This window comes from Budorcas taxicolor, chromosome 11, assembly GCF_023091745.1.
Source record: "Budorcas taxicolor isolate Tak-1 chromosome 11, Takin1.1, whole genome shotgun sequence".
In the NCBI taxonomy this organism is placed as follows: Eukaryota; Metazoa; Chordata; class Mammalia; order Artiodactyla; family Bovidae; genus Budorcas; species Budorcas taxicolor.
In genome coordinates this window covers 148,026,748-148,051,452 of record NC_068920.1, presented here as the reverse complement: position 1 = coordinate 148,051,452, position 24,705 = coordinate 148,026,748, and positions in this window count along the sequence as shown.

The following is a 24,705-nucleotide window of genomic DNA, read 5'->3' as shown; positions in this document are numbered from 1 at the left end:
CCTGACCTCAGCCCTCCTTGCTGCCCCCAGGGGCCTTGCCAGCCCCCCTGCAAAGACAGCCCGGGATGGTGGGCCCCAGGCCAACCCACCCCAAAACACACCTTCCTCCCTGACAAGAGGGGACTTCACCAGCCAGGATTCAAGGTGAAAAGCCCTGGAAGAGCAGCACTGGAGGCGGAGGGGAGGGGGGTGCGTGGGGAGTGGGGGAGAGTGAAGGGGAGAGGGTGTAGGAGGAGAAAAGCCCCCTGCCCAGGAGCCCAGGAGCCCACACCCCCTGGAAGACCCACCCCTAGCCATCAGAGCAACCACGGAAGGAGTCATCTAAGGAGCTAAGAACCCGACGCTTTGCAACCTCAGCTAATGACTGTTAAATGGGCAAATATTTGTAAACAGCATCCCTACACAAGACTTCCCTTTGGTTTTGTTCAATAATTATTGTTTAGAGAAAGTCACAACCTCCACCCCCACCCCCAACACACACACAGCAAATGCTACTTTTGACTGGTGTTCCTAAGGAAATTCGAGCTTCCCTGCTAGCTCAGTTGGTAAAGAATCCGCCTGCAATGCAGGAGAGCTGGGTTCAATCCCTTGGTTGGGCAGATCCCCTGGAGAAGGGAATGGCTACCCACTCCAGTATTCTGGCCTGGAGAACTCTATGGACTATATGGTCTATGGGGTGGCAAAGAGTCAGACCTGACTAAGTGACTTTCACTTTTAAGGAAATTCAAGTCATGGAGAAAAGGGAGGTCACCAGGAAAAAGAAACAACTTTTTATTCCCCAAATTGACTTAAAACCACTCAAATCTCAGACACAGCGTCCTCAGAGTGGCTACCAAGACTGACTCCCCAGGGACACACAGGTGGAGCCACCATCCTTTGGGGACGGGGTGGGAGGGTGTGCTCTGTGGACCTGATCTAGCCTCCTTTGCTTTACTTTCTTGAAATAGAGGCTCAGCCGGGAGGTTCGTCCACATGTGAGTTAACTCACTCCAAGAGGGACGCGACAGCAGAGTGTGTGGATACAGACGGACCATGCGGGGACCACGGAAGAGCCATCGGCCGCCCCGGCCATCAGAGGTGGGGTGGTGCTTCTCCTGCTTCTGCACCTCGGGATGCTCTTTCCAGGAAAGTCCACAAAGCAAACGTCATCACTATTGCCTCCCTCCCACCCAACGCCCTAAATGATGGGTATCTGCTGTCCCCGTGGCTCTGGGAAGACCCCCGAGTCTGGGGTGGCCAAGGCAGAACTGACCTGAGGCCCAGGGGCCTCCAGGGCCTGGGAATCTCAGGTCAGGCCCAGAGGCCAAGGCCTACCACCAGCTGTCTGCATTCAGCACTGGCTTAGAGAGAAGCCAGGAGCCCATGTTGACAGGCACAAAAAGTCACCAGCAGCAGCTCGACAGTGTGGCCGGGCGGCCGGGCTTTCTCACCGCCAGACAATGCCTGCTGGACATCGTGCGCCTACTAAGAAGCACAGCATTTCATTAAATAAACCAAGTACAGATTTGGTGGCTCTAGCTTCTATAGAGATGCAAGGCTTTTCTCAGTGGAAGGAGTGCTGGCAGCTTAAACCCTAATCCATCATGCAGGCCACAAAGTAGCCATAAACCCTGAAAGCAATGAGAAGGGGTTTTTAGGGGAGTGACACCCAAGATCACTGAGTGTTATTCTTCTTCACTCTACTTTGTCTCCTCCTTTGTTTTTCTACCTTTCTTTTTTTTTTTTTACCCCACTTTTCATTTATGTTATGTTCATATATTTCTATTCCCTTGTAAGCCACCCAAAACCCTTTCTTGAACAGGGAAGGATTTGGTAAAAAAAAAAATATCTGAAATGAAATGGGATGACACGGGATGAGGTGAGATGAATGATGGGCCGTCAGACTGTCAGACTGTCCCTGGACCGAGCAGGGGAATCAGGGCCCGCCTGTGACCTACCTGCCCGAATCCTCCAGGGCGTGTTCCCGGCAGGGCCAGGAGAGAAAGGGCTCCTGCAGAAGCAGCCATGTTATGGACTTTCAGGGGTTTCCAGCTTCTGTGACTCCTGGCTCCAAGAAAAGAGTTTCTACTGTCGAAGGACCAGCAGTGCCAGAATTTCCTGGGTGGTCAAAAACACACTGACAAAACTGAAATCTGGGTTTCTGGCCCCACTGAGCCCTACTATCTGGGTGGATGGGATGGAGGACTGGTACACTGACCAGGTAAGTCCTGGCTCAGGGCACAAGCACCACTGCCCAGGAAACATCGAGCCCCCCGACCAGACTCCACAGGGCGTGTCCAGGGCCCTCCCATCCTCTGCCCGTGGCTCCCTGGCACCCACGTGCAAGCTCCCACAGCATCCGTGCTGGGGCCCTCCTTCCCTCTCTGACACCCACTCTCCCTTGAAGCCACAACCAGGCAGTGCCTCCCTGCTGCCCTGGACCTGAAGCCCCCTCCCTGATGGCCCCCACCCCGGCTCCAGTCGGGGCCTGGACGGCTCCTGGGCGGGTCTCCCCCAAGCCTGCCAGAGCCTCCCACTGCTCCACGTTGGCCTTCACTGAGCCTCAGCTGGGGCACCCAGCAAGGAAATATTGACACAGCAAACACAGGGATCGTTACGACTTCCCTCCAGGGACACACTCGCCTCGAACACACACCTCGTGACAAAGCACACCCTGCCAGACCCCTCACTCTGTGACAGTCTGAACACTGTGCGCCTTCCCACGTCTCCGAGCCTGGCCCCTCCACCAGCTCCCCCTCCTTTTACCCTGATCAAACAGACTTAAGTTTTAGCCTCAGCTTCAAATGCAACTTCCTCTAGGAGGAGGATTTTTCCTCCTCTATGATTTTGCTCTTACTCATTCAACAAACATTTCCTTCGTATGCACCTTGGCTCAGGCACTTCACTGGGCTGAGAACAGGCAAAGAGGTGATCTCTGTCTGGACCCTCGAGGGGCAAGTAAATGCCACGGTGATTCAAGGTGTCAGCCCCTCCCAGTGACTCAGCTAGAGCCCTTTTCTGGTCCTCTTGTTTCACTCCTACATCTTTGTAATGTATCAAGGGCACACACGCACACGCGCGTGCACGTGCCCTCCAAAAGTGAGTGAGGGCTGAGTCTTGCTCATCAGCTTGGAGACTTACAAATAAAAGTTCATCCGGAAAGTTTATTTGAAAGAAACCAGGCCCGGGTCACGGGAATATAAGTAAGGCTAAAAGTGAAATAAATAAGCAGGGTGACAATATACAGCCTTGACGTACTCCTTGTCCTATTTGGAACCAATCTGTTGTTCCATGTCCAGTTCTAACTGTTGCTTCCTGAGCATACAGGTTTCTCAAGAGGCAAGTCAAGTGGTCTGGTATTCCCATCTCTTTCAGAATTTTCCAGTTTATTGTGATCCACACAGTCAAAGGCTTTGGCATAGTCCAATAAAGCAGAAATAGATGTTTTGCTGGAACTCTCTTGCTTTTTCCATGATCCAGCGGATGTTGCCAATTTGATCTCTGGTTCCTCTGCCTTTTCTAAAACCAGCTTGAACATCAGGAAGTTCACGATTCACATATTGCTGAAGCCTGGCTTGGAGAATTTTGAGCATTACTTTACTAGCATGTGAGATGAGTGCAATTGTGCGGTAGTTTGAGCATTCTTTGGCATTGCCTTTCTTTGGGATTAGAATGAAAACTGACCTTTTCCAGTCCTGTGGCCACTGATGAGATTTCCAAATTTGCTGGCATATTGAGTGCACCACTTTCACAGCATCATCTTTCAGGATTTGAAATAGCTCAACTGGAATTCCATCACCTCTACTAGCTTTGTTCGTAGTGATGCTTTCTAAGGCCCACTCAACTTCACATTCCAGGATGTCTGGCTCTAGATGAGTGATCACACCATCGTGATTATCTGGGTCGTGAAGATCTTTTTTGTACAGTTCTTCCGTGTATTCTTGCCACCTCTTCTTAATATCTTCTGCTTCTGTTAGGTCCATACCATTGTTGTCCTTTATTGAGCTCATCTTTGCATGAAAAGTTCCCTTGGTATCTCTAATTTTCTTGAAGAGATCTCCAGTCTTAGAAGCACAAGCTGGAATCAAGATTGCCGGGAGAAATAGAAATAACCTCAGATATGCAAATGACACCACCCTATGGCAGAAAGTGAAGAAGAACTAAACAGCCTCTTGATGAAAATGAAAGAAGAGAGTGAAAAAGTTGGCTTAAGGCTAAACATTCAGAAAACTAAGATCATGGCATCCGGTCCCATCACTTCATGGCAAATAGATGGGGAAAACAGTGGAAACAGTGGCTGACTTTATTTTTCTGGACTCCAAAATCACTGCAGATGGTGATTGCAGCCATGAAATTAAAAGACGCTTGCTCCTTGGAAGGAAAGTTATGACCAATCTAGACAGCATATTAAAAAGTAGAGACATTACTTTGTCAACAAAGGTCCATCTAGTCAAGGCTATGGTTTTTCCAGTAGTCATGTATGGATGTGAGAGTTGGACTATAAAGAAAGCTGAGTGCCGAAGAATTGCTGCTTTTGAACTGTGATGTTGGAGAAGACTCTTGACAGTCCCTTGGACTGCAAGGAGATCCAACCAGTCCATCCTAAAGGAGATCAGTCCTGGGTGTTCATTGGAGGGACTGATGTTGAAGCTGAAAAACTCCAATCCTTTGGCCACCGGATGCAGAGAGCTGACTCATTGGAAAAGACCCTGATGCTGGGAAAGATTGAGGGCAGGAGGAGAAGGGGACAACAGAGGATGAGACAGTTGGATGGCATCACCGACACAATGGACATGGGTTTGGGTGGACTCTGGGAGTTGGTGATGGACAGGGAGGCCTGGCATGCTGAGATTCATGGTGTCACAAAGAGTTGGACACAACTGAGCGACTGAACTGAACTGAACTGAGAAGTGAAAACTAGCAACCTATTAAAACCACAATGAGATACCACTCTCCACCTATTGGAATGCACGGAATCCAAACAGAGCCACCGGGATTCTCATACATTGCTGGCGGGAACACGAGGGTACAGCCACTTCGGAAGACAGATTGGCACGCTCCTACCATCTATGATCCAGCCATCATGCTCCTTGGTATTGACCCAAAGGAACTGAAGGTTTGCGTCCACACAAAGTCCTACACGTGGATATCTAGAGTAGCTTTACTCATAACTACCAAATCCATCTTGAAGGACAACCTAGACATCCTTCAGCAGGTAAATGGATAACTCAACTGCGGGATATCCACACAATGGAATATTATTCTGCACTTAAAAAAAGAATGAGCTATCATATCAAGCCATGAAAATATATGGAAGGGCCCTAACTACATGGTCTAAGTGAAAGAAGCCAATCTGGAAAGGCTACTTATTGCACGATTCCAACCATGCGACATTCTGAAAAGGGAAAGCTATAAATACAGTGAAAGGATCAGTGGTTGCCAGAGGCTAAGAAGGAGAGAGGGGAGGGGCCGGACGAATGGGTAAAACACAGAGGACTTTGAAGACAGTAACAATAATCTGTATGACATTAAATGATGGACATCCCATTAGACCTTTGTTCAAACCCAGAGACGTACAACTCCAGGAATGACCCCTAATTAAACTATGAACTTTGGGTGATGATGCGTCAATGTAGGTTCATCAGTTGTAAGAAATGCCCCACTCTGGTGGGGGATGCTGATAATGGGGGAGGCTACACGTATGTGGGGGCAGAGGGAAATCTCTATCTTGCTCTTGATTTTGCTGTGAACCTGAAACTGCTCTTGGGCTTCCCTGATGGCTCAGATGGCTAAAAATCCATCTGCAAGTGAGAGACCTGGGTTCAATCCCTGGGTTGGGAAGATCCCCTGGAGAAGGGAATGGCTACCCACTCCGGTATTCTGGCCTGGAGAACTCCATGGACAGAGGAGCCTGGAAGGTTATAGTCCGTGGAGTCGTAAACAGTCGGACACAGCTGAGCAAACTTCACTCCACTTAAAGCTGTGCTTAAGAAATTATCTTAAGAGAGACTCCCCTAGTGGTCCAGTGGTTAAGACTCTGCGCTTTCACTGCCAGGGATGTGGGTTTGATCTCTGGTTGGGGAATGAAGATCCTATTGGCCATGCAATGAGGCCCCCCCCCCCAAATTTTTTTTATTTAAAAAACCCACCTTAATATGTTTTTTTTAAAAGAATATCCATAATAAGAGCAGCCACTCCTTGCTACTATTCTTACTAGTGACAAAATCAAGGTCACCGGCTATGATGGTCAGAGCTGAGAGCACCTGGTGCCCCTCCACACACACCCACCCCCCACCCCTTTGATCACCAACCCCCGCCGCACCAGCAGTTGAGACAGCAGGGCTGGAGCTGCCCCCACCCGCATCCTGGCCTGGCTGAGCTCCCCGTATGTAGCACGGAGCCCAGGGGCCCGCCAGGCCAGCCGCCTGAGACCATGGGACCGTCAGGAGACAGGAGCCCCTCTGGGCTTGGCAGGCACAGCTCAGGGAGCATTGGCTGGCAGCCTCTGAGGCCAGCCACGTCCTGAGCTGAATGAGGAACAAGACAGCACAGGCCTGGAGCCCAAGTGCCTGGGAGCAAACGCCCGCTTCTGCTTCATACCAGCTCTGTGACTTTGGGCATGTTACTTTGCCTCTCTGTGCCTCAGTTTCCCATCAGTGATATGGGGAGAATGATGACCATAGTCTCCATGTTACAAAATGTCTATGCCATCTATGTGAGGTGATACTACAAAGCCCTCTCAGAGCCACTGTCCAGCAGGGCACCCAACCCTTTCTGTCTCCTGGTTTATTCAGTGTTCACCCCCACCTCCAAGAAGTCTTATCATTCCTATGCTCAGACCTCTTTCCCAAAACCACCAGACCAAGGCTCCCTGCCTCTGAAGCTCTGCCTCTGGCATCAGGAAGTCCCCGGGGAGGGTGTGCCCCAAACTCCAGGGGGCAGCAGGGCCCACCTGCCTGGCACATCCGTCGCTCAGGTGGACCTGGCCTGGGCACGTCAAGTCCCAGCTGCGATGGGGGGAGGGGAAGCCGCACAGAAAATCCCCAGGTAATGTAAATGGAAACTCTAACCACCCACCCGGCACCTGGCGTTTTTGCATTTCCCAAGACTGCTGAAGAGATGGTGTGAAAGCTTCGAGCCTAGGAGAAAAAAGGCCACGTCCACAGGCATCGGGGGAAGTAGGCCTAGAGCCCAGGCCACTTTTCATCCCAGCCTGGAAACTCCGTGATGGAGCTTATTTAAAGTCCACCCCTCAAGGTGACCTGGAAAATGCCTGGTCTGAGCCAGACCCCTTCCCAGGGGCCTTGGAGCCACAGCCCATGTGCTGGTAGAGATACTCTCTGGTCCAGAGAGGACAATGCTTTATCTCCCACGGACTCCTGGAGAGTCAAGGGAAGCCCAAGGCCATTTTCCCAAGTTGCAGGCAAGTTCCCACCACACCCTCAGATCACATTGCTGGGAACACCAAGAATCTGGTTCCTAGTGATGCCAAATATGCGGGTTGCATACACCAAAGACACAGGCAGCGCAAGGAAAGCGTGCCCACGGCACTTACATAACCCACGCAAGGTCACATGGAACTGGAGGAACCAGGACTCAGCGCTAGGTCTGTGTGCAAGGCTCCTTCACTCTCCCAGGGCCAATCCGAGCAGGAACCATAGCCCCCACGGTTTAGGGAAACCAGCGCCAGCCTTGGTGATCTGGGGGAACCCCAGACACCAGAAGGTAGTGTCCCTGGCTGTGGACCGCAGTGAATTGCAGTGCAGCCCTGTGCAAATGACCAGAGCCCAATTCCCGGATCAGCAGGGCTGGGCCCAGCTGCATCAGACAGACAGACAGGCACGTGCTGAGTGATCAGGGTGTGGAGAAGCTCCAGAGACCTCTGCAGCTGTGTGGTAGGAGGGGGCACACCCCCAGCCAGCTGGCACCCGCCTGTCAGCGCCAATGCCCACCCATAGACAGGGAAGTACCGGCTAGCCCGCAGCCAGGGCCCAGCCCCAGACACAGCTGCCAGGAGAAGGTGGCCAAGAGGCCTTCCAGGCCCTGCAGAAGCATTGACGAACTGAGAAGCGGGTGGAGTGCACCCTCCAGAGACCCTAACCACGGCCCAGCTGGTCTGCACCACACACGTCCTGTGTGCATCCCTGCAGGGGAGCATGCCCAGGAGGGGCTCAGGGTAGCGCCCACACCCCCCCATTCTGGTAGGCTAGCTGCAGGGCTAGTCCAGCGGATCTGAGCCCCTTGCCTGCACCCCTACGTCCTGAGGACAGGTGCAGCAATACTTGTCTGACTCGTTTACTTACCTCTTCCTCAAACACATCCCCCCCCATCAGATGTTCAGATGCAGGAAGCCGCTCAGATCTGAGCTACAAAGCCTGCTGTCTACTGAAACTCTTCCTGAGAGGGGCATCTATGACTGACCACGACATCAACAGCTATTCCTCAGGAACCGAGAGTTACAGGGCGAAAAGGCAAATCAAGGCCAGATGCTGACTGAGGGCTCCATGGCGGGAAGTAAGCTCCAAACTCGCACAGAGCCAAGTGCGGACTCATGGGCCACCTGGCCACCTTCTCCGGTCCACCACCCCGAACTGTGCACCTCCTGGCCCCCACAAGAGTGCCATCCTCTGGCCTAGCACACTGTCCCTGCACACAGAGCCCCTGGTCACCTTGTGGATACAGAGGGCACAGCGCCCAAATGAGGTGACCCCAGCTGGGTGAGGAGCCCCGGGCTTTCGCTGTGACATTGCCACCAGCACCATCCGGCCAGCGCCGGGGAGCTGAACCCACAGCGGAACGGGCCAGGCGACGCAAAATCAAGAACAAAACCCAAAACGGGGTGGGTTATTTTTTATCACCCTGTAGACTTGTAGCAAAGATCCGGGCAGCTCCAGAAACATCCAGACACGAGGCAGATTTCTCTCGCCCTCTGCCCATCCCCTCATCCTCCCTTGCCCCCTCCCTCAGGAACCCCAGAAAGTGGATCAGGTCAGAGCAAAGCATTCCTCGTTCTGCCATCTCCACGGGGAAAACTAATTAGTCGCCAAATATTCAGAGTGGGTAATTGCTACCTGAATTAATAAGGGCAAACAGCCGGCAAGAAAACAGTGGTTTCCTATTCCGGAGTTCCAGGCTCTGCTAGGGGAAGGACCGGCTCAGGGGAGACTGGGAACCTGCTGGCCACCCCTGCTCCTGGACGGTTCACACACTCCTGGGGCCCAGTCACAATTTCTGTCCGCTTAAACACACACACAGACACTGCACGTGCATCACACACGTGCATGCTCATGACATGCCTGAACACACATACACATGTATGTGCCTGCGATGCACACAGACACACACACACATACACAGGCACACACAGGCACACATCTGTGTAGGCACGCATCACACACATCCAAAGGTTTGAGGAGGATGGATTGCACAGGACCCTGGGGCCCTGGGTTGTCTCAGCTCTGTCCAGGGCTGACACAGAGACCACACTGCGGGCTGCTGGCAGGATGAAGAAGGGGAGGAAGACAGAAGTTGAGATGACCCCATAGAGAACACAGGCTCCAGGGAAGCTGGAAGGGCAGTCCCTAGGCACAGACTCCAGGGTCACACCATGGCGGCCCTGGGGAGTCTGCTGAGCTCTGTCTCTGCCTTGCTGTGTGACCTCATATGGGTCACTTCCCCTCTCTGGGCGTGAGTTTCTGCCTGTGCAGAAACTGAGGGAGCAGCTCTGAGCCGCTGCCCTCCAGGAAGGCTTCAGTTGCCATCTGGGGTCCTCAGTTGTGCCTGCCCTTCAGTCCCTCCCTCTCCCCCTGATCAAGGACTGAGCGCAGGACTTCCCCTGAGCTCAGCAGGCAAGTCACTTCCTCTGGGGTGGCCACAGCTCTCAAGATCACGGGCAGCTGGGGCCAGAGCCACTCGGCCCCCCACACTGCTGTCAGAGCCACACGGGACCCTGGGCTGTGTCTGGAAGGGCTGCCCGGGCCGCCTGCCCGTTCACAAGAAGCCGCTGTGGAAGTTTAGCACTACCCGATGCAGACCGTCCTTCCTTTGCTTCTTCATTGAAAGGCACATTGCTAACAGCTCCTGGCGCTTGTACATGGAGAACTGTCTTTCTAACAGCCAAACCCTATCTCAGCTGAATGGCTGTATCACAAAAGACCTAGCTGAACCCGCGCTGAGGTTATCTCACTTCAGGTATTTCCAATCTTGGGCTTTTACAAACATTGCTTATATGTACTCTTGGCAAATAAATAAGAAGTCCTGTGTGTGTAGATACCTACATGTATCTTTCAAGATTCCTATGTGCTAGGAACCAAGTCTGGAAGGCCACGCGCCAAGTTCACTGTGTGGACTTCCAAGGGACAGGATTAGGGAAGAAAACTGTCTTGTAAGCAAAGGTCACTTTTTAAGTTTTAAGAAAGAAATCCCACGGATGGAGGAGCCTGGTGGGCTGCAGTCCATGGGGTTGCTAAGAGTCGGACACGACTGAGCAACTTCACTTTCACTTTTCACTTCCATGCATTGGAAAAGGAAATGGCAACCCACTCCAGTGTTCTTGCCTAGAAAACCCCAGGGACGGGGGAGCCTGGTGGGCTGCCGTCTATGGGGTCACACAGAGTCGGACACTACTGAAGCGACTTAGCAGCAGCAGCAGCAGCAAGAAAGAAATGGGTAAAGGGGGAAAATTAAATGCAGGCACTCTTGAGCCTCTGCAGTGGGCACAGAGCTGGCAGAAGAAAAGTCTCCGGGACACAGAGGGACGGGAGGAAGGCAGCTCATCCAGGAGAGAGAGGCCAGGAGCCACTGCCTTGCTCTGCGAGGCCAACTCTCCCCAGGGTGGAGAGGACCAGGTTCAAATCTCAGCTCGCAGCACTGACCAGGTGCAGGACTTCTGTCTCCTGGGTGCGGGAAATACAGGCATTCTCAGGGGCCAGGCTGCCCTAAGATCAAGTGAGATAAACCCAGACAGCAAGGGGTCGCCATCAGGGTCCTGTCCTGTGACCACGGCTTCCTTCCTCCCGTGAGCTTCAGAGAAACACCACACTGAAGGTTGCTCCCCAGCTCCCCAGCCTCCCACAGGGCCGACCCAGCAAGGAGGTGGGTGGCAGGTCGTACACCCCGACTCCTGCCTCCCAGAGAGGGAACTCCTGACAGCCATTAGCACAAAAGAGAAGCTGACTTGAGCACATCTAGAAACCCCAAGATGATTAATTATTGTGACAAACCACCCTCTACAATCACTAATACAGCAATAGACCTACTGGCTGATGTTTTTTGTTTTGGGGTTTTTTGTTTAATCTTTCTTGAATTTGTCACAGTACTGCTTCTGTTTTATGGATTTGGGGGTTTGGGGCCTTGAGGCACGTGAGATCCTAGCTTCCAAAGTCCCAACCCCAAAGGAAGTCCACCAGGGAAGTCCCTGACCAGTGTTTTTTAAGACACTTTTTTCAGGAAAACTCAGTGAGTCCAAGAACCTAGAAAGAGCAGCCCCAGAGTTGAGCAGGAAGGTTTTAGAAAACCTCAATGGTTCCCAGGTAGCAAAGATCCTCTGGAGAATGGAATGGCAACCCACTCCAGTATTCTTGCCTAAAAACCTCCATGGACAGAGGAGCCTGGCAAACTGTAGTCCATGGGGTCATGAAGAGTCGGACACGACTGAGCACAGACACACACACAAAGCGGTGCAGACAAAATTAAATGACTCACCCACCCCTTCACACTGATAGGCCGTCCCCGCCTCCCCAGACCGGGGGTCAGGGCTCCTGCAAATTCTCATTCCAAGGGAGATGCAGTCAGGAGGGAGCGCCCAGAGCAGCAGGCCTCACCTGTCTGTGCCCCCGTGGTCGCCAGATGCCCACCCTCCAGGGATCCACAGCACCCAACCAGGCCACCAGGAGGAAGGCTGGCTCACTCACGTCTGTGTGCCCTTGGGAATGAGCGATGTAAGCCAAAAGGCCCAGGTCCCTCACCTGGAAGAAAGCATCACCCTCCTCGGGAGGCCCTGAGGAGATAAAACCGGGAGCTGAGAGCTGGAGAGGGGCTAACCACGAATCTGCTCGGCTCTCAGACGGTGGGTGTACATCTCTGAAATCTCGTGCAGATGATGACAGCCTGGACTTGTGTGGCTCCGGGCCTCCCGGGCCTCCCCCACCCACCAGAACCCCCAGGGCTGGGAAGGAAGCTGTCCAGAGTCACTCCGCCACGAAGGAGCTGCAAGGACATTCCTGCACCCTTGACCGGCTCCCCTCCCCTCCTCCCTCACCTGCCCTCCACCCCCACCCCCGCCCCTCAAGTGTGCATCTCTCCCAGCCACCCAGGGAAACAGCCCCTGGCTGTCTCCCAGGAGGCACTTTGAACATCTCAAGTGCCCTCTCCAAAAAACATCAAAGACATGGCACTTCCCGTTGATTCTTAGACCCAGTGACCTGTGCGGGGCTGGCCACACAGTGCCTGTCAGACACGACCTGGGAGCCCGGCTTTGATCAGTGTGTCGCTAGCCTCCCCCCACCCCCCAGATGCCCTGTGCCCCAAATTTATTCCAGGGTCAGGTGGAGGGAGCTGGATTATGCCTATAATTTGCAACTGTATCCCCCTTAATAAAGAGCCACACCTCTAAAAGCCCCTCCCCCATTTTATTACAGGTTAATGGCTTGAATATCTTTAATTTTAGAAATGACTGCAAACCGTTGAGTATCAGGCTGGCTCCAGGTCTCTCTCCTAGTTCACAATCTCTCCATGCACAGGGACAGCAATATTTTTAGGCCTTATTCAAGTTAACCACCCTGGCTGCAAATGAAATATTAATTAAAGGTTATGCTTGCAGCCTTTGGAAAATGATTACTCAAGATAGCAATTATATTTCCCTGCCTTTCTGTGTAATAAAGCTGCACCTCTCTGTGCAGTGTGGATTAATAATTCTGAGCCCTGTTGTTACAGAGGCAGCATCAAAGAGGAAGACAGGGCATGCCCAAGAGGGGAAAACTCCACCACACTTTTAGACCCACAGAGAAAGTGGGTGACTTCAAAAGGGCAGGACTCTCTCTTTAGGGCTGGGGTCGTTTCTCAAGGTCATTAACAACTCTCGCTGACGAAAAGAGTGGCCCGGTTACAAAGCATACAGGGACGCACATCAGAACAGGATATAGCGACAGCTCTCCACCCGGCTTGCTCAGCCTGCCCGACAGCCTGGCGTGTACCTGGAGCCCGTCGGGCAACTTCCCATGATCCTTCCAAGGGACTCAAACACTCAGGACTCAAGAACCAACAGATGAGTAACTCCTCAGGCAATGTCCACGGGAGAAGAGAAAAGACAAGTCTATATGCTTTGGCCGTGAGTATATTGGATGAAATGGTTGGATGGCATCACCGACTCAATGGACATGAGTCTGAGCAAACCACGGGATACAGTGCAAGACATGGAAGCCTGGCATGCTGCTGTCCATGGGGTCGAAAGGAGTCGGCCGCGACTAAACAACTAAACAACAACAATGCAGGAAATGCAGGAGACTCAGGTTCGATCCCTGGGTCAGGAAATGGCAACCCACCTCAGTAGTCTTGCCTGGGAAACTCCATGGACAGAGGAGTCTGGTGGGCTACAGTCCATGGGGTGGCAAAGAGTCAGACATGACTGAGTAACTGAACACACACCCACAGAAATCAACTATATTCCAAAATAAAATAATTACATTTGAAGAAAAGAAAAACATCTATTTATGGCATGTAGCTTCCAGGAACCAGGCAAACTCTGAGAGAAATCCCCACCTTCATCTGAAAGATAAAGCACTGAAACTCAGAAAGACCTCTCAGCACAACAAACAGCAGAACTGGGGTGCAAACCTATGAACCCACAATTCCATGAGGGCAGCCTGGGTCCCCACAGTCGACTCTGCATGGTGTCCAGCACATAGTAGGTGCTCAAGAAATTGTACTTATTTATTTAATGAATAAATGATTGAACTCCTGAATCAACTGTCCACACTCAGCAGGCAAAGTCCAGCAATTTCGCAACAAAATAGACTTTAAAAAAAGACAGTTGTGACTTTAAATCAGTCTCAGGATCCAGGGAATTGAGAAGGTCAGGGTACAAATGTCCTGATATCCTGATAAGAAATCACCCCACCCCACCCCTCTAGCATGGCCCATGTCTTCCCCTAGAGGCATCGTCAAATATTTTTCATAAGATGGAATATCACAGTGCCGGAAATTAGTGGTGTGTGGTATGAAACAATTACGGTTTTCTTTGCCCTGTGACAATGGGAAAATCAGGAATTCTTCTTGAAACACCGTTGGAGAAACCTTCGGTGATGATGTCAGACCACGCTCTGATCCTGACGGGCAGTTCCCTGCACCCTATGCCCTTGAGTTTCCTCTGGGGCAAATGAGAACAACCTTAAGCCTCGTTTCAAGGACAAGGCTTGCAGATTGCAACACAGATATTGGTAGCTGTGACGCTAGCGTCTCCTGATCCAGAGGCCTGGAGCCAAGGGCCCAAACAGCCAAGGAGAATTTCCTGACCCCCGCAGAGCTGCCCTGGGGGCACTGAGATGAGGGTGAGGCTTTGGCCCTTGAGCAGGGAAGAGGAGAGGTTCCCCAGAGCTGTGCCCCAGGCAGACTCGGGGGGGGGGGGGGGCGGGGGTGGGCAGTGGGGAGAGACCCCAGGTCCCAGGATTCTTCTGGAAACTGCAGTGTCTTTGTGTACCGAAGAGTTGAGACGGCCCTTCTGGATCTGAAAGCCCCAGGCGGCAGGAGAGGCCCTGGAAGACTGGGGAAGCACTCAAGGGACTCACTGGCTCTCCAAGCAGAAGGAGGGTGCTGGGGTGCCTTAAAGCAGGCAGGCACAGAGCCCAGAAGCACAGGCACCTGCCAGTGGCCAGGCTGGTGAGACACGGCCTGCGGGAGGAACACACAATTCCTGAGTGCACTGGACGCGTGCATGCATGCTCAGTCACTCCAGTCATGTCTGATTCTGTGCAACCCTGCAGACTGCTATATTCCACCAGGCTCCTCAGGCCTTGGGATTCTCCAGGCCAGAATACTGGAGTGGGTTGCCATGCCCTTCTCCAGGGAAACTTCCCACTTCAGGGATTGAACCCACATCTCCTACATTGCAGGTGGATTCTTTATCCACTGAGCCACCTAGGAAGCCCCACGATACAATGTCCAGAAATGTAGATCCTGCCCTTGAGGACAGGCAGACAGATGAACAGACAAGGTAAATGCCTCCTGCATGCAGCCAGACACAGAAACCAGGACCCAGAGCCTCGCTGGCGAATGTGGATAAAGCCCAGGTGCCTAGACTGCTCCTCTGCAGACACTAAGGGCTGAGATGAAGCACCCTGAAGTCCTGAGATGCCTCCTAACACCACAGCCTAGGAACGCCCTTAGCAGAGGGGCCTCTTTGATGAGGACACCCTGGCAGGAAGCATGGGTAACACCAAGGCCAGGGCACTGGGAGAAGAAGGGGCAAAAGGGAGGGCCTATTACCTCCACAAAAACGACCCAGAGCCACCCACTGCTTCTGACACCAAATGGATCCATTGATACTCCCCCTCCTAGGACACAAGAGACCTCAGAAGGGTCAGAGCCATCAGCTTTCTCCCACCCTTAACCTCTAAAAGTCCTTCCCCACTCAGCTAAGCTTGACCAGAGAAGGCACCGTGGCAGGAGACCAGGGTCAGGAAACAGAAGAGGGGTGGCCGGTGGTCAGAGTACTCAGGGTCTTGGGCCCCCAGGGCAGAGCAACTCAGGGCCTCAGTTAACAGTTCAGTCATTCAGTCGTGTCCAACTCTTTGCGACCCCATGGACTGCAGCACGCCAGCCTTCCCTGTCCATCACCAACTCCTGGAGCTTGCTCAAACTCATGTCCATCGAGTCAGTGATGCCATCCAACCATCTCATCCTCTGTCGTCCCCTTCTCCTCCTGCCCTCAATCTTTCCCAGCATCAGGGTCTTTTCAAATGAGTCAGCTCTCTGCATCAGGTGGCCAAAGTATTGGAGTTTCAGCTTCAACATCAGTCCCTCCAATGAACACCCAGGACTGATCTCCTTTAGGATGGACTGGTTGGATCTCCTTGGAGTCCAAGGGACTCTCAAGAGTCTTCTCCAACACCACAGTTCAAAAGCATCAATTCTTTGGCGCTCAGCCTTCTTCACAGTCCAACTCTCACATCCATACATAACTACTGGAAAAACCATAGCTTTGACTAGGCAGACTTTTGTGGACAAAGTAATGTCTCTGCTTTTTAATATGCTGTCTAGGTTGCTCCTTTCTTCCAAGGAGCAGGCGTCTTTTAATTTCATGGCTGCAGTCACCATCTGCAGTGTTTTTGGAGCCTGGGACCTCACATGCAGCTTAACAAAGGCCTCACTCCCAGGGTCCCTGCGAAAGTCCCCAGGACTCTCACCAGCCTCCTGACCTGCCTCAGGGCTACCTCTGGGGGTGGGGGGAAGGCAAGGGTGCTCAGGACAGACCCAGGAGCAGCTGGAAGGGAGCACCACCTGACCCCAAGGGGGCTGGGCAAGGTGGGCTTTGGCCTGGAGCTGTGTAACACTCCACACCAGAGGGACTCAAGAGAGTAGCATCCAGGGAAGAGGAAGCGGGAATGTCCCAAGACCCCCATTTCTTCCTCCAGAAAACCGAGGCCTTTTTCCAGGACTGTTGAAGTCTCGGAAGCAGCTGTCCATACCCCTGAGGTGCAGGGATGACACACTGCCCCTACCAGATTCCACCGGTGACCACAGTGCCTGTCCCGAGGGGACTCAGGCAGGAAGCCAGAGAAACTAGGGCCACAGCCGCCCAGGGCTCAGAAGCCAGTGCCAATGATGGCATCTGCCGGAAAGAGCCAGTTCTGGCTTCTCCCTCTACCTGGAACCTCACTCATCACGGGGATGGGATACGCCAAGGCCACCGGTACGCAGGGGACACGCCGAGGTGTGGGCACCTTGCCACCCAGGTCCCAAGAGGCCAGAAGCAGCTCAGTTCCCAGATGAGAAGTGGGACGTGGTCCTGCCAGGAGGGGCACCCTGAGTGCAGCCCCGCTGGGCCATCGTCATGTGGAAGATCAGGCTGCTAGAGAGAGGGATCTCTGCTCAAGGCAGGCTCCAGGGAGGAGAGGGCTGAGCACACGCTCCTGTTCATTCCCTAACACTTACCTGGTATCTCACTATGTACGGTCATAAGACACACACGGTTATGTCTCCCAGAGCTCCTGGCGGAGGGGAGAGGGGCGATTGCACGCCCTGACGCACGGTGATGGCCAGTCCAGATCAGCGGCAGGGACACAGCGCCGGGGCGGGCACCCTGGGCACAGTGGGAGCGTGGCCTCGGGGTGCAGAGGAGGGAAGGAACGGGAGGGTGCGTGGTCCACGGGGACCCCTGGGCTCCGCTACACAGGTGCCTCCCTACAGCCTGGATTGAGGAAGCTGGGTCAGAGCTCCAGAGTCGTTTTTTTGCTGAATTCCCCTTTCAGACATCAGAGGCAAAAAGGAACACGCAGTGGACGCCACCTAAACCAGCTCTTCCTGCTCTGTGGGAGAAATGGGTCTTCTGGCCTCTGCTCACCCCCCACTACTCCCACCCCCGCAGGTTCCCCTTGGGGCAGAGCACGTGTCACCCCAGAGAGGCGAGCTGTGGGGGGGCGGGGCTCCAGGTAGTCCACGCCCACCGCCATGGCCTCGCCCACCGTCTACGCCTCCAGCCGCAGGGCTCCTCCCTGCCTGCCTTATGTAGGACAGCTTGCCACTCAGCCTGTAGGACCTGCAGCTCTCCCCTCTCTGTTCCTGCCTGCTGGCATCGCCCCACCTGTCAGAATCACCTATAAATCCTCTTCATTGCTTTTTCCGATGAATGCTTTCTTTACTCCTGAGCCCTGATATAACTTTCTCTCCTTTAACCTCCCCCCACCCCCATCTCCATCCCACCTTTGCAATTTGTGCAAACATCTAACCTAGTAGATCAGACTCCTGTGGTCTGCCCACCGTGGGCCCTGAGGGTCCTCGGGCACGATTTACAGTCTGGAATGAGAGGATGGTTTCCCTTACCCTCTGTAGTTCCTGTTTCATACCACACCTTCCCCTGCAGACTGAGGAACCAGGACTAAGAACACACACTCCCACTTACCCCCACCTCACCCCCACCCCCGCCTCTGGGATGAAGATCCCTTCCACCCTGATGTGAGTTTTCCACCATCTGTAGGGCCCATGGGGTGCTCTTCAGAACAGCCATGTTTCCCTCCCAGCTGCAATCTTAAAGGACAACTCAGCTCACCTGTCCTGCACCTTTGTGCACCTACTGTGTGCTGGGTGTTAGATGGGGCAGCAGTAAAGTCTGGAGACATGGCTGTGCAGGGCTGTGCAGGGTTCTGTAGGGCTGTGTGGGGCTGTACGGGGCTTTGTAAGGCTGTGTAGGGCTCTGCAGGTTTATATAGGGCTGTGTAGGGCTGTGTGGGGCTGTGCAGGGTTCTGTAGGTCTGTGCAGGGCTGTGGAGGGCTGTGTGGGGCTGTGCGGGGCTGTGCAGGGCTGTGTAGGGCTCTGCAGAGCTCTATAGGGCTGTGGAGGGCTGTGCGCGGCTGTGCGGGGCTCTGCGGGGTTCTGCGGGGCTGTACCGGGCTGTGTAGGGCTGTGTGTGGCTGTGTAGGGCTGTGCAGGGCTCTGCAGGGCTCTATAGGGCTGTGTGGGGCTGTGCGGGGCTGTGTAGGGCTCTGCAGGGCTGTGCGTGGCTGTGCAGGGTTCTGTAGGGCTGTGTAGGGCTGTGCAGGTCTCTATAGGGCTGTGTAAGGCTGAGCAGGGCTGTGTGGGGCTGTGTGGGGCTGTGTGGGGCTGTGTGGGGCTGTGCGGGGCTGTGCAGGGTTGTGCAGAGCTGCACAACCAGGGGGAACAGAGGTAACTTTGGGCTCAGGGAGACCCAGCTTCAAACACATGCTGTTGCGGTGATCTGGGAAAGTCACCCAACTTCCTGAAGTCTTGGTTTCCTCAGTTGTAAAATAGGGTGGATGGCATCACTGCTTCAATGTATGTGAGTTTAAGCAAATTCTGGGAGATGATGAAGGACAGGGAAGCCTGGCGTGCTGCAGTCATGGGGTCGCAAAGAGTCGGAGATGACTGAGCAAAAGAAAAAAAAAGGGACAATAATATCTTGCAGACTTGACATAAAGACTGAAGGAAAGTGTGACACGTAGTGGGTTCTCAGTAACCAGGAGCTGTCACTGAACACCCGGTTCGCTGGGGAATAGGAGCCCAAGTTCTGGACCCAAATAACCTATTCAAACCCTGGCTCCACCACAGATTTGCTGTGTAATCTTGGACAACTTTCCTCACCTTTCCGTGCCTTGAAACACCATCACCTTCTTGAGAAAGGAGAAGCACAGCTAAGTTTAGGGATCTGTGAAGTTTGGGTTTTCTGGGGCCTTTTTCATTTTGTTTTAGGATCCCTTTTTATGATTATTCAAACCACTTCAAAATGTCTGAACTTTCCACTTCTAAGTTGTCTGTGAGTCACCTGACACGGCGTTACTAGGTGAGAATTAAAAATCTGGGGTTTCGGAAGTCATCCTTCTCAGAATCAGGAGGAAAGGTTGCCCTGGAGAGGGTGCCCAGTGAGTGATCAGATTTCTGGCTGCTGGGTGTGGACCTCAGCCCCAAAGCCACGCCCATATGACTCTTGACACCTCTAGAGTCTTCTCCTCCCATACCTGAGGCTATGTCCCTTCTTCAACACAGCTCTACATTCAGAAGCAGGAGAGCCTGGACTCCAGCTACTGGGCAGAGCTGGAGAAGATGCTGGGCTCCAAGCAAGGGGCTGACAGCTCGCCTCTCCTCTCAGAGGCCGAGAGGAGGGGTGAGAGGGGACTGTCTCCCATGTGGATGGCCAGCTCTGCTTTGCCTGCCTGAAGCTGGGCTTCCAGTTGACCCCGCAGGACCTGGACAAGTCACAGAGGTCACCAGACCAGGTCCAAGAAGCAGGAATCAGCCAGCAGCCAGAAGATCTAGTGATGGGACAAAGATGGAGTGGAGGGCGGGGGGCAGCTTCTGGTAGATTCATTTGCCAGAACAACTGCAGGACATGAGTGGTGCAGGGACTCAAGGAGGAGAGGAGCTGAGGCAACTGGAGGCCAGTGGGAACAAACCTGAGCTCAGCATGGTGGGGGCGGGGGATGAGCATGCCCAGTCACATCCAGACAGAAGTGGGGCATGGCAGCGCAGGGCCCAGGCAAGGGCCAACCCCACTGGGCAGCAAGGGTGGTCTGGGGTCAGGACTCATCTCAGGAACCAGAGTAGATCATTTCAAACCAAGGCAAGGCACAGACCAGCTCAGGACAGCGTGTCCATGAAGCTTAACTCAACCCCAGGTTTGGGATGAATTTGCAACTAAACCCAAGATGACACACGTTTGCTTTACAGGGAGAAAAATGAGGTTTGGAAGCAAACCTTGAGCTTCGGGTGTGATTCTAGAGGACTGATTTGAGTTGAAAGGCCCCCTCCGCCCGCCTGCCTGCCTGGCCCGTGTCACCCACAGCACCGCAGCCACCGCGGCCATCCAGCCCAACCCAGGTGGCGGGCCTGGGTGACCCTCAGAGGCTGTTGGCTTTCCTCTGGGGTGAACCAGGGAGTCCAGGGCCCAGAGGACCGCAGTTGCTGAGAGAGCGCCGAGGGGAGGAAGTGAGCACTCCAACTTCTGCTTCTCCCTGCCCCCACAGTAGGGCTTCCTTGAGGAGTGGACCTTTCACCCCTGTGGGGGCTGGGAAACCTCACTTTCCTCTCTAAAACTCCGCATGTTATGAAGAGACGTTCAACATCACTAATCATTACAGAAATGCAAAGCAAAGCTACGATGAGGTACCTCTTGACGCCAGCCGGAATGACCGTCATTCAGTTCGGTCGTCATTAAGCCATAACAAATGCTGAAAAGGGTGCAGAGAAGAGGGGAGCCCTTCTACACTGTTGGTGAGAATGTAGACTGCTGCAGCTCCTGCGGAGAGCAGTATGGAGGGTCTTCAAAAACCTAGAGTTGTCTTGGGATCCAGCAGTCCCACTCCTGGGCATATAGCCAGACAAAACTATAATTCGAAAAGATACGTGTACCCCCATGTCCATAGCAGCACTATTCACAATAACCACGGCATGGAAACAACATTGATGTCCATCAGCTGATGAAAAGAGAAGACGTGGTGCATATAAACAGTGGAATATTACCCAGCAATAAAACAGAATGAGGTAATGCCATTTGCAGCGACACGGACGGGCCTAGAGATGATCATATTAAGTGAAGTAAATCAGAAAGACAAATATTATATGATACCACTTATAATACGAGCTGCTACATATTATAATATGAGCTACTATGTATTATCAGTTCAGTTCAGTTCAGTCGCTCAGTCGTGTCCAGCTCTTTGCGACCCCATGAACCGCAGCACGCCAGGCCTCCCTGTCCATCACCAGCTCCTGGAGTTCACCCAAACTCACGTCCATTGAGTCAGTGATGCCATCTAACCATCTCATCCTCTGTCGTCCCTTTCTCCTCCTGCCTTCAATCTTTCCCAACATCACGGTCTCTTCAGATGAGTCAACTCTTTGCATCAGGTGCCCAAAATATTGGAGTTTCTGCTTCAACATCAGTCCTTCCAGTGAACACCCAGGACTGATTTCCTTTAGGATGGACTGGTTATTATAGTAGCTTATAATAATGAGCTACTACAGCTTCCCTCGTAGCTCAGTCGGTAAAGAATCTGCCTGCAATGCAGGAGACCTGATTTCGATTCCTGGATTGGGAAGATCCTCTGGAGAAAGAAATGGCAACCCACTCCAGTTTTCTTGCCTGGAGATTCCCATGGACAGAGGAGCCTGGCAGGCTGCAGTCTATGGACATGCAAGAGTCAGACATGACTTAGGGGCTAAACTGCTACTTATATGTGGAATCTAAAATATGACACAAATGAACTTATCTATGAAACAGAAACAGACTCACAGACACAGAGAACAGACCAGTGATTGCCAAGGGGAAGGAGGAATGGGAGAGGGATGAATTGGGAGTTTGAGGTTAGCAGTTGCAAGCTCTTTATATAGGATGGATGAACCGCAAGACCCTGCTGTATAGCACACGGAACTCTGTTCAATTTCCCGTGATAAACCATAATGGAAAAGAATATTAAAAGAATGTATGTATATATATATATATATATATATATATATATATATTTATATATATAAAACTGAATGGCTTTGCAGTGCAACAGAAATGTAGACACCATTGTAAATCAACTATACTTCAATAACATAAGTTTTAAAAAACGCTCTCTACGATTGAAAGATGCCAGGTAGGATGTGACCAATGGGCACCTCAACAGCTCAGGACCCTGTTCCACGGTCCATCCCATCCCCTAGGTCCCCCACTCACTAACTCCCTCCAGGTGTCCTCCAACAGCCTCCCGCCTGGACTGCAATGACAGAGGGCACCAAAGCTGCCAGTGCTCCATGGCAGGGCCCTGGCTGCGAGTGCACAGGACAAGCATCAAAGCCCCAAGGTCAAGGTGATGCCCTAAGAGCACATCCTTCTCTGCCTTCTAGGAGTGATCCTCAGGGGGCCAGAATGGAGGCTCACTCACTACCAATCAAGCTTCTCTGGGAGATGATGCTGGAAGAAGCATCGGCCACAGCCTTGCAGGGTCACTGGGAAACACACCGTAATCCATCCCCTGGAACCCAAGAAAAATCTCGAATAAGGCTGCCAGGCCAGCTGGGGACACCAAAACTCTTAACTCAGAGAGACTCACCTGTAACATCAGTGCGCTGAGAGTGAAGGGAGGACATGGTTATCGGCAGTCAGAAGGCGGTGGGTGCTCAGAGCAGACACTGGTTAATGAAAGATCTGAATTTTTACGACGTCTAAACATTTACAAGCCAAGAAGTCACAGTAAGGATGAGTGAAAGAGTTAAAGTGGCGTAATGGCACCTTGATGGAAAAGGAAATGGCAACCCACTCCAGCATTCTTGCCTGGAAAATCCCATGGATGGAGGAGGTTGGTAGGCTACAGTCCATGGGATCACAAAGAGTCAGACACGACTGAGCAACTTCACTTAATGGCACCTTGAAGAAAGGGTGCCTTGCCTTGTGCTGTTTACAGATGACGGTGCAGGAACATTTTTCCCTTCCCTCCCACCTTCCAGTACTTCCCCACCCAGGGCCATCAGGGCAGGGGCCAGTGTCGGGGTGGGGGGAGGTTGCAATGCACAGATCCCCCACTGTACAGAGGCCCTGAGTCAGACAGATAACCAGTTGGCAGACAGACCCGGAGGGAAGACTGTCTCTAGAGACAGAGTCAGTGGGAGGGGGCGGGTGGGGAGCAGAATGGACCAGAAGTGGAAGCTGGAGAAGGGAGCTCTTGGCGATCCTGACTGATGGCCTCCCTCACCTGCATACCCGAGCAGCCGGCCCGCTCTGGGGACATGAAGGTAAGACTGACATGTCCTCAGAAAGGAGGGTTCCGGGGCTGTGGGAAGAGACAGGAAAGGAACCAGGAGACCTGGACTCTGTTCCCTGCTCTGCCTCTGACTGATTCAACCTTGGGAAGCCAAGTGGCCTCCCTTCCAGAATCTTCTCCACCTCGATGTCATGACACCTGATCCCTCCTCACCAGGTGGAAGTGTCAAAAAATATGCACAGGGCTCTAAAGGCCCCATAAAAACCCATCCTCGGGGGACAACTCATGACCCACACTCTACTGAAGGAGGAAAAGGCAGCAATTTCACAAAAGCCTCTCCAGAGATTCCTGGAATGACCTCTAGGAGGAACCCAGAGGCAGGACGGGAGAAATTCCAGACCTGAAAGGGCCTGCTGTCCATCCAGGCCCATCCCGTGGGGAGAGTTTATCCCGAGATGGAGAGGGAGGGACCAGGTGGAAAATGATGGAAGCAACACATAGAAACATCTAATCCAGGGATCCAGAGTCCCTTGGACAGCAAGGAGATCAAACCAGTCCATCCTAAAGGAAATCAACACTGAGTATTCATTGGAAGGACTGATGCTGAAGCTGAAACTCCAATACTTTGGCCACCTGATGCGAAGAACTGACACATAGGAGAAGACCCTGATGATGGGAAAGATTGAAGGTGGGAGGAGAAGGGGACGACAGAGGATGAGATGGCTGGATGGCATCACCAACTCAACGGACGTGAGTTTGAGTAAGCTCCGGGGGTTGGTGATGGACAGGAAGGCCTGGCGTGCTGCAGTCCGTGGCGTTGCAAAGAAACGACTGAGCAACTGAACTGACTGAATCCAGGCAGAGCCCACGCTGGATGCTCTGTGTCTGTGGTTCTACTGTATATGCTTAGAACCATTATGATGGGCCTTCAGGCTTTGTGTGTGCACGTCTGGTGACCGCCGTGCTGGGCTGCACCTGAGCTGGGGGGTCTCTGACCTGGAGTGTGGAGTTAGCCCATCTGGAGGGCAGCTCCAGGAGCCACCTCCCCTGGGCAGGGCAGAGCCCTGCACATGTTTCTGAAGCTTCTACTAACTTCATCTTCCTCACGAGAGATCACCCCAGCTGCCAGGCATTCAGAATTGTCACCCGATTTGTGATCCATTTTGGTTCGCTGATAAATGAAGCCACTGCCTTGGAAAATTGAGGGTCAGAGATGAGCCGAAAGTGGACCTACCCACCGAAAACAGTGATCCGTTTAGAGATGGCTTTTCCCTCTGGTAAACTTTCAAAAGATCCTGCTTAGTCCCAACTAGA